Raw genomic sequence first — 10,473 nt, 5'->3', positions numbered from 1 at the left:
AACTGAGCTACTGTACTGTTTTATGCAGGAGAGCATATTTTAAATGAACTTTGAAATGAAATTTGAGTGTAGACTGGCTCGACTGCTATAACTTACACATGGGCATTATTAATTTTGTATTGAGATACAGGGGCCTATTCAAAAAAGTCTACTCATCAATGTTGTAGTCACTCATATAAGTCACATGTTACAGTAATCACATTTTCCCCCCGTTATGAGGTACTGAAGTACATTATTCTTTATTGAACTAGTGACGATACCGTCATTTGGCTGCACATATCATTTCAACAGACCTAATTAATTACACTTTTAAACCTTAATACTAATATATTTAATATAGTATTCATTTAATATCAGATCTTTTATATGTACAGTAAATATATTAATTTACACCTGCTGGCGTGAACTGCTGCCTAGCAACAGCTGTAGTAAGCAATACAAGACAGATGAACACTGGAAAGACAGATGTTGGAAAGAATTTCTCAAAAAAGTTATAAATCCAACACTGGCAGAGGAGACCGGGTTAGATCGGAGGGAAACTGGAGATATTGTCGTCAGTTTGAATTTACTTCACAGAAAGACAAGAACATCACTGCGAGACGTAATTCATGTTCTGTTCTGAAATGAGTCCACATGTCTATGCCTGTGGGGAACTCTCCATTTTGATCTTCCAATATATTTGTATCATATTTGAAAAATAACACAAAACTGAGAATGAAATGTTAAGTATTTTTATTACAGGAATAAGTAACTGGTAACTGTTTCTAAGAAGCCACCCAATTTACTAAAGCAGAACAACCACAACATCCCTGCCCTGTTTGCTTCTCTGGGATGCATGTAGGCAAATATGCACAGCATCATTTAAAGATGCACTTGTGGCCGTTTATTTTACACTTGTTCATAAAAGTTTACTGCTACTACTATGCCTCCCGACAATTTGTATCAGCCAATCAGCTTGCTTGATGTGCAAGTTGGCGGGTGTTTGCTTCAACCTTCAGTGACATAGTGTACAGTTACCCATAACCCTCTTCTTTTTGTAGGTTGCAGAGAAGTTTATGTTTGTTTGCAAATGCGTAATTTCAGCTGTAATCAGATTCAGTCTTTAATACTTTGATTTGAGGATATTTACTATTCTTTTTGGGGGCCTCGTGCAGCTAACTTATTACTGTACTTCACTGCATGCAGTAGCTCTGTGCCCCATACTTTGTTTAATGACAAGTCTCATCAAAAAAGGAGTCAGTGGTTAAATAAATGCACATATTTATTGTACGTTTATGTATTGTAAACTGTTGTTTTTTAAATTTTTTGTGAATGGTGGGTTTTTAGGGATAAGTGTCTGCTTTTACATTTGAACTGTGTTTGTGTGCATATGCGTGTATGTGCGTGTGTGACCATGGACGGGTCCTATATGGAAGCAATTACTGGCAGCGAGGGCCCTCAGACACCCACAGTGCCTCTCACTCTGGGCCAAACGGAATGTATCTCCCTCCCCCTTTTCCCTTTCTCTTTCTGTCTCTCTCTGTTTCTTTCTCTCTTTCTCCGTCTTTTTACTACCTCTCTCTATCTGTCTTACTCTCTCTCTCATTCTCTCTCTGGACTAAATTACTTTCGTATGAGCCCCAACAAAGGGGCAAGGTGAAACCCCTTTCTATTTTTTATTGGGAACAAAAACCCCAGCCATATTTTAATTCACATCACACATTTCCAATTTGCGTAAACAAGCCCTGAAAATACCAGCGCTAATTAGACTAAACCTTATGTGTGTGTATGTGTGTGTGTGCATACATGTTTGCATGCTCCATGAAAAGAGAGGCCATCTCCAGTTGCATTACTGTACCCCCTTTGGGTGCTGTGCTGGCTAGTTAGTATGCGCAGCCAGAGCCATGTCGGATATGAGTTTTTGGGGGGTCCCGGCATCATGTGGTTTAGGTGGAGGCGAGCTGCTACGGTGGCTGCTGTCTGCCACATCTACCAGTGTGTGTGTGTTACTTTGTAAAGGTAAGCTTGTTTTTTCAGGAGATCTTAATTCAGAATTTAATGCTTGAAACACCAAAATAAATTGAATTAGGGGTAAAGCATCCACTGAAAAAGAAACCACAGATAAACTGGCAGCAAGCAGTGACAGGATTGCAGTTGTCAGGGTTTGGCAAACTGTTGTCACCCCCTCTCTTGTTACAGTAAAGAAAAGCTCAATGGAGGAATACTGTCAGCCATGCCAGCGGTCTCTCCTCCTCTGTCTGTGGGAACTGAGAAGTCAGTATTTGCCATGTGTATATCCCTCCAAACGGACTCTAAATGAGATAAATAAGTTCGGACTAAATTGGCAGCTTGTGTCCAAAGTGATTATTCTTTCCTTAATGTCTCCTCATTGGAATGGGGGAAGACTTGGCCTGTACAGGAATACCGCGGGGTGTGGCAAAGCGGTCTTTTCCAACACAAAGAAGTGACGAGTGATGGCAGCCAGAGTTTACTTGTCAAGGTTTTAAACACACATACACACACACACATGCACATGCAGAGTTCTCATGTGCTAACCCCGTCCTCTTCAAACAGTTTGTCTCTCACTCCACACTCCTCCAAACTTGGCCCGTGACAAGGCCTTACATTCCCTTCCCATGAGTCCTAGCGTGGCTAGTCAGCAGAAGGACCCCAGATTGTGCTGGCTGCGTCGCCGCCTGCCTCGTTTGGGAGCGTGCCTGGACCCTCCGTCTCAGTAACCTTGGTTTGCCCCCTCTGTTTGTGAATTCCTGCCGCTCCAATAGGACCACACTGTCCCCAGCAAAATGCTTTCTGGCAGCAGGCGGCTGGACAGACCGGTGGGAAAGTGAAGTGAAAGCTCAGATTCTCTTTCAGGCAAATAAATAAGCCATGATTGTACAGTTTCACCTAAGAGTCATTTTTATGAGATTGCTGGACAAAAATGGACAAAAGGCTGAGATCCGGAGTGTGTCTGTGATATGTAACACACTGCCAGGTCAAGAGTCGCAAAGAAGTGACCTTTGATGGCGAGTAATTGGTCACAGTTGTAGATAATAACCAGTTAAGAAAAATATACTGTGTCTTATCAGATCACCAGCACTGATACCAATCCTACCTATGATTGGTGTTTTAAGTAAAGCAAAACGCTCTAATTGGTGATTCAAACTCCACCAGAGGCTGCGATAGGTGCATTTGGAAGCCTCACATTTCATTTTGTGGCGGTGTTTTGTGTCTGCCAACACCCAGACTCTGGAGTGTTTAGCCTTGACGGCTACTTCTGCTGTCTGAGGAATTTCACGGGCTTGAGTAATTTTTAGTTATTTCTCTCCTCTCTGTTTCTTTACACTTTTTCTTTCACCGCTTCTTGTTTAAAATCATAGTTATTTGCGGTGCAGCACTGGATAGTTTGTGGTTTTCGGAACGGCTGTATTATTCCAGTATTAAGTATCTAGTCTTTCACCATAATGTTATAAGAGGCTTCCCTGGTTTAAAATATCAGATTGCTCAAAATGGTATAAATATTGGTATCCTCCCAGTAATTTTCAAGGTCCCATTTCTATAGAGTTACAGTTTGGAGCTTTGATAATTTATTGCATATTTCTAAAACACTTTAATTTAAATGAATCACATTACAATATTTTTTTCTGCATAGACAGCATATTATTATGTTTTAACATCTTAATCTGTTAATATGAAAGCTGTTCATCTGTTACCTTTTCCTGTTTTACTTGTTAATTTCAAGGGTGAAACAATAAATTGGGTAGGTGATCAACATAAAATCAATCATCACAAATGTTGGTAAATAAGCTAATCATTTGTCATTTTCAGCTTTTTGTTTTTTTTGTTTAATATCATCACACATTTGAATGTCTTTGAGGTTTGTATGCTTCTTTGGACAAAATTCTACGCAAGACGTCACATTTGGTTCTGGGAAGTTTTGAGCATGTCTCACTGTTTTCTGACACCTTTAGATTTTAAGTGATTAATTGATTAATGGATTAATTGTAAACAGCAACCAACAAATTAATCTAGAATGAAAATAATCATTAGCTGCAGCCCAGTTAATTTGTAACCTGTTAATCTGATTTCCTCTGCCTGCCTGTCTGCCTACGTCTTTTGCTGGCTCTTCAGACTCTTTGCTTGACGGTCCACTGTGTCACAGCGCTACTAATGGCCATTGCTGAGCCAGCCACTTTCTAAATGACATCCTCCTCCGCTCAATACAGCTGCCCTGCAGTTACGCACTCACTCCTCTCCCCCTTTCCTCGTTTCCTCCCTCCAGTCTCCGCCACTTTCTCTCAAGCACAACAGCGGCTTCCCTCTCACGCGTAGAAGAAAAGCAGTTTCTTGTCAATTTTCTCTCAATATTTTCCACTGAACATGCCTTTTTATGAAAGAACCTCATCTTGTTTGACACACACTCGCGCACTTTCATACGTCACATCACGTCACTGGCTGAATGAATGATTGACAGTGTACGACTGGAGCATCGTCACCCCGCTGATAGCTGCGCCCTCACCAACAGGACGATTCGTTCATTCATCATTCATTCCTCCCACTTCTCTCTCTCCCTCTCTACGTTCTTTTATCTTTTCCTCCCTCATCACACCACATCCCTTTCTCTCCTTTTAATCATCTTTATCTTGTTGTTTGTGTGTGTCTGTGTGTGTGTGTGTGTGTGTGTGTGTGTGTGTGTGTGTGTGTTTGTATATTAGCAGCAGAGGGTGGTGTAGCACATTTCCTCAGTTGTAAGACAGAGCTGTACTGAAGACATATGAAAGCCAAATTGAGTTTGGCCTTAGTTTGACTATATCAACCCTTCCAGACTAAATACTGGATCAGAACACGCTCATGATCACTCTCATTCTTCACACATCTCTGCATACCCCAGTTGCCACTTGGATTTTAATATAGCTCAAATGACTTTATTTATTTATTCTCAAAGGCATTGCAGTAGCAATGTCCTTCAATCTCGTCTTTACACTGAATTTTTTCTTTCCTTGGACCACACACACTCACAAACTTCCCCCTCAAAGTTCACTGGTGAATCAGCTGGGGGTTCCAGCATCCTAAAAGACGGCGGTGGCAACATTTTGGCACTGGCAGCTCATAACTGGATTGCTGTAATTATTCATTGGGAGAGTGATGCCTTCCAGCGGCTGAAGATTGATTAGCTTTGATATGCGACTTAGTGTAATCTGTCTTTGACCAGGGCACCTGTCCAAATTGGCAGGAATAATAAAAAGAGAGGAAGTTATTTTTAAAGAGAAAGGAGAAATGAGTGAGCAAATGAAGATGGAGGTGGGTGGACAAAGGGAAAAGAGAAAGATTGAGGCATATTCTGTGTCATGTCTCTTGTGGCGCCCTTTGCCATACACAAACCATCAATCTGCAAACAACAACAGCAGGGCAACCATTTTATTTACAGTTGAGCAAGGCTCTCAAGCTAAATAAAGCCATTACAACCTAAAATACAGCACCTCTTATTGTCAGCATTATTGTGTACTTAGTTCAAAGTGTTAGTTTTCTAAGCACATTTGGGGTATTTTTTATGCCTTGCTTGTTTTGTCAGTGAGACCAACGCGATCCTCGGTTGTCTCATTTTCCACGACTAAAGTGTGTCTTCAGTTAATCCTCCAGAGTAAGCATGGCAGAACTTAAAAGGCTCTGATTAGGCTGTTGTGTCCCACAGGTTGGCTAGATATAAACTCGTGACACACTCACAGTGCCCATACATACCCCAGAGACCTCTCTTTGTGTTAATTAAAGGAGTCTCAACTGCAATTAGCAGGCTTTACAATGAGCGTACCCACAGATAGACACATACACGAGCACACATACATATACACACACAGATATACAGACACATCCAAACTGTGAGCACATTTATAGGCCCACAAACACCCTTTACGGTTGCTAAAGCATCACGATACCATTGCAGTTCGTTGTTAGGCCAAGTATACTGGATTATCTGCACTGTCCAATAGTGGTCCCGTTTAATGATAGCGTTTTTCACAGTTGAAGACCAAATATTGAATGAATTGTGCAAAAACGTTATTTCCTATATGGATAGCTGAAATCCTCTTGTTGTTTTTTCAAAAATGTATTAAAAATCTGCCAGCTTGGTGAAATAATTTTACCTGTTTATACTGCTATTTTCAAAAACATCATGTAGGACCAAATTTAATTTTCTTGATACTGATGCAGGGAGACTGCCTTTTCATGTGTTGTTTACAGAAAATCATCAGTGAAAAGGTCCTGTTGTGCAGTTAAGTGGAGTGAAATTACTTTGTCAGCCCTCTGGCAAAACTTTTCAAGTTTTATGAAAACTCTTTAAAGCTAAAAATAAGAATACCTTACTTGTTAGAGGATTGTTTCACCAAATACTAAAATCATTTATCTTTAGTTTCATTTATCCTTGCAGGAGATATTTCTCTCTCTCTTGGATTTCTACTGCCACCCCATTAAAACAGAGGTAAAGGTCTTTTCGTTTTTCAAAGCATTGGAAAATAAGATTTAAAACATTTAACAACAGTGTGTTTTTCACAAATAATGTCCTGGTTAGTCTGGGTAGTCCGCAGACCTCACTGTAAACAGTTTTCATAAGAACAATTTTTCACTGAAGAAAATGGTCTTTTAAAAAACTACTGTGAGCGCCACACGCAAGTTCATTCAGCCTCATTGTACTGAAGTCTCATAGACATATATATTTGTAAATTGGAAACCATGCCCAATATCTTGTCTTTCATGTTTTTTTTAATAAAAGGATCAGTCAGATAGAGAACCTCAGTTCATGCAGCCCCTTGTGTAATCCTGCTGCAAACCCACATACTAAGAACTGAGTGGCTGTGTTCCTCTCCCTGTTGACCTATAGTGCCTGAGTCCATGGTGGCCAAATGGCCCATCATCTTGTCTCCTTATGTACCAAATTAAACCAGAGCTCTTTCCCAGTGTGCTCCAGCCTTGTCCACAGGAAATCAAGGCCAGGTGTATCTTAAGTGAATGAAGCCCCACTTTGGCACATTCTAGCTTGGGTGATGGTGGCAAGAGCAATGCCCCCCTGGAGCTTGGAGGTTGGGGAAGGACGTGCAGAGACATACATGCACAGGTGCGAATTCCTATTTGCTGATGTTCACACACGGGGGGCAAAGCCACAGTGAATAGGTGCTGTCAACTCAGTGGCAATGCTGTTAGCCACTCCACTCCCATATTTACTTATTTATTGGAAGCGATGGCTGCAATGACAGGGTCACTCACTCTCAGAAAGCCTCCCAGGCTCCACGAAGTCCCTTCAAGCAATAGCGTAAAAATTTTAAGAGCCCCAGGCCTGGTTTGATGATTTTGACGTGAGTTAGCGTGTAGTCGAGTTGTCGGGTGCATTCAGGGGGCTAACTGTTCTAATGCGTTTACCCGCTTGCCTTGTGTGTGTGTGTGTGTCTCAAAGCGAAGCGAAGTGTCACTTAATAATTTAGTCGTTGGTTTCGTCCCCCTCGCTATCCATCCATCCATTCACAGCCCTTTATGTCTTGCCTCTGGGAATGCGGAGGCCATCGCTCTGCCTCTCTGGGAGTGATAGAACGAGCAGAGACAGGTGACAGAATCTGGTGTGGTGGTGTGTAAGGACAAAGTAAGAGAGACAGACTGTGAGAGAGAGACAGACAGCAGGGCAAAAATAAACACTCAGAAACAGACAAGTATTAAAGGTGCTCAGGGTGATTTATGAGTGACTGGAAGATAATGAACTGCAGCCACTTTTTTGAATGTTCATTTTTACAATGTAGGTTCATTACACAGAGCCTCACGTTCATTCTGTCATTGAATCTGTCCAATGTGTCTTATGTATTAAAGAAATGCAACACAGACGTGTAACACACACACACACACACACACACTCACACACAGCTTGGTTTCTGGCCCGTGCATGCCAGATGTAGACAGGAGATCTCTGTCTCTCTTTCTCTCATCACTGTTTCAGACTAATAGGTTCTTCTTCTCCATGGAAGTGGTTCTAAGGCGAGAGCGGGAACTTAAAGCCTGCACGCCAAACCTGTGGCTACGGTTGTAATAATCAAATAATGTAACTTGGCCACGTGTAAGAATGTGTGTTAATACATGAGAGCTTTCAACAAAGTCTCCCAATGCCAGTGGCCTCCTATATACTTTAATATGACTTGATGTTCACTTAACCCCCCCTCTTCCTTGTAATTGAAACCTGATGGTGGAATAATAATCGTTTCTTCATATTTTTTTCCCTCTTTCTGCATTTCACTAAGCTGATTTTTGCCTGGGCTGTGGGATAGTATTCAATTACAAGGAAGTTTGGAGGAGGGGAAGGCAGTGATGGGCATTACACTTACAACCTTTCCATGGGTTCACTGGAAGAGAAGCTCAAACAACTTGTGAATGCACAGTTCGTTCGGATGGTGCAGACATCACGCGTAACTTTAAAAATAAAAAACACTGTATGTAACTTTTGAAGCTGCACTTCCTACTTTTCTTCTCTTCAGACACACAGTTGAAAAAAAGATGAAGAAGAAAGGCAGAGAAGAAAGATGTGCCGCGAGTGAGAATTGAACCTCAACTTTTTTTTGTGATTGAAATATTTCTTCCTTGGAGCTGAAGTCCCAAACCAAAACTTTGTTGCTTGTTTGCTAAGTGGTTTTACTACCACAGGATGATTTGTGTGACATTTATTTGGGAGTTTTTTTTGGCCGAGGAGAGTCACAAGTGTTTGTGTGTTTGTCGTGTTGTTAGCGGTTATGTTCCTTGTCATGTGTGTGCCATAAATAAAGACTCCCCTGGCTAATGTAACCCACATGTTCTTTGTTCCCACCACCTTCGCTGCGCAGCATTTGTTTACAGGGAGGATTCAGATGGTACACAGGTCTTTTGGACCGTGTCTCAGCTTTTGTGAGGTCATTGAATTTTTTTTGTTTTGTTTTGTTATATCAAAAACAGTCGCGGACTTCCCTGTTACTCACAAAGGCTAACCAATATAATGTGTGATTCCCATTACTTCACAAGCTCACCACTGAGCAGATACACAGCTGGCGAATGATGATCTTGCTCAAAACACATTTGCAGTCATACCTAGACATGAGCATTAGCTCGAACAATTGTTGGATTTTTTATTCTTTTTGATACAAAGTAATTGATTTTAAAAGCCAAGCTGGCCCCCGTATAGGATGAGCTTTATTTTAAGAAGACCTCCTCCTTTTCCAGCATGTGTTTATGGAAAAATACTTTTTGAAAATAAGAAACAATCAGATTAGTCCTGATGAGAATTTCCCCCCTGATACTACTAGTCGTACTCATCCTTTAAGTCTTTTAACTGATTAAAACAAAATGCAAATCTCACATTTGTGCATATTGCTTATCAGTCACCACTCTACTGGTGGGATTTTAGTAGCTGTCAAAATGTTCTGTGACTTAGCGTTTTTCAGACTGTCTGTTTGGGTTCCTCATTATGACAGTCTGTTGCACCAGTAATTCTTGGCTGCTTGTTCTCCAGTCCATTTCTCCAGCAAAGACGTCAGGAAACACTTTCAACACATGTTTTCATCATGAATTTATTTCCTCCACGGCCCCAAAACATGTTCCACAAGCCATCAGAAATTCCTGTAGGTTAAACTGGGCTACTGAGAAACTTTTAGGGATGACTAACTCTATTGATATATACTATAAAGACAGACAATCCATAATGTAACACCATCTATCTGTCTTTAGACCCCCACCTTCTTAAATGCAATTTCCAGAAACAAATGTTGTCAGAATTTTGGGCAACTTCAGTAATTGAATCATACTTTTTCTGGTGCTGTATTTCCTGTCAATATTTTGTGCCACTAAACAAACAGCAATCCTCAAGCAAACAGTTATAAAGGCCACTGTAACAAGGACTGACATTACATGACATCTTTTATCTGGGCCATGGCGAGTCGAGAAAGTGTTTCAGTGAGTGTCAGAGGAAGCAGAGAGCTAAAAGAGGCAAAGATATATTAGTTAGGTCAGTGGAGAAAAAGTCTTGAGATCGTGAGAAAGGAAGGGTAAAAAGAGAATAATGAGAGACAGCGAGATGGGAAGTTAGCAAAGAGAAGAGAAGAGAAGAGAAGGAAGACACTGTAGAGAAGGACTTTGTCAAACTCTCAGTGCTGGGTTTGGTGGAGATCAGGCTGGTGGGGTGGGGGTGTACAGTGGGGTTGCTGGCAGGGTTGCCACGGCAGTGTTCCGGATGGGCAGGCGGTCTCCTCTCAGGGGGTGAGGGGGGACGTGGGGCTGTCAGGGAGCCTGGCAGGTAGAGACACAACGCCCTGTGACTGGGGGGGAGCACGGGTCAGTGAGAGAGGACAGGAGCGAGGGGATGGAGGCAGTGGAGGGGTGAGGTGGAGGCCTGTCTGATGAGGTGAGAATAGAAAAGGAGGGAGGGGATAAGGGGGCTGGAGGGGTGAGGCATGAGGGAAGTAAATGAGGGTGAAGGAGGAGAAAAGCTAGAGATGA

The sequence above is a fragment of the Scomber scombrus genome, chromosome 2 (genome assembly GCF_963691925.1).
Source record: "Scomber scombrus chromosome 2, fScoSco1.1, whole genome shotgun sequence".
Classification (NCBI taxonomy): Eukaryota; Metazoa; Chordata; class Actinopteri; order Scombriformes; family Scombridae; genus Scomber; species Scomber scombrus.
The sequence above is the reverse complement of the archived record's forward strand: the minus strand, read 5'-3'. Positions refer to the sequence as shown.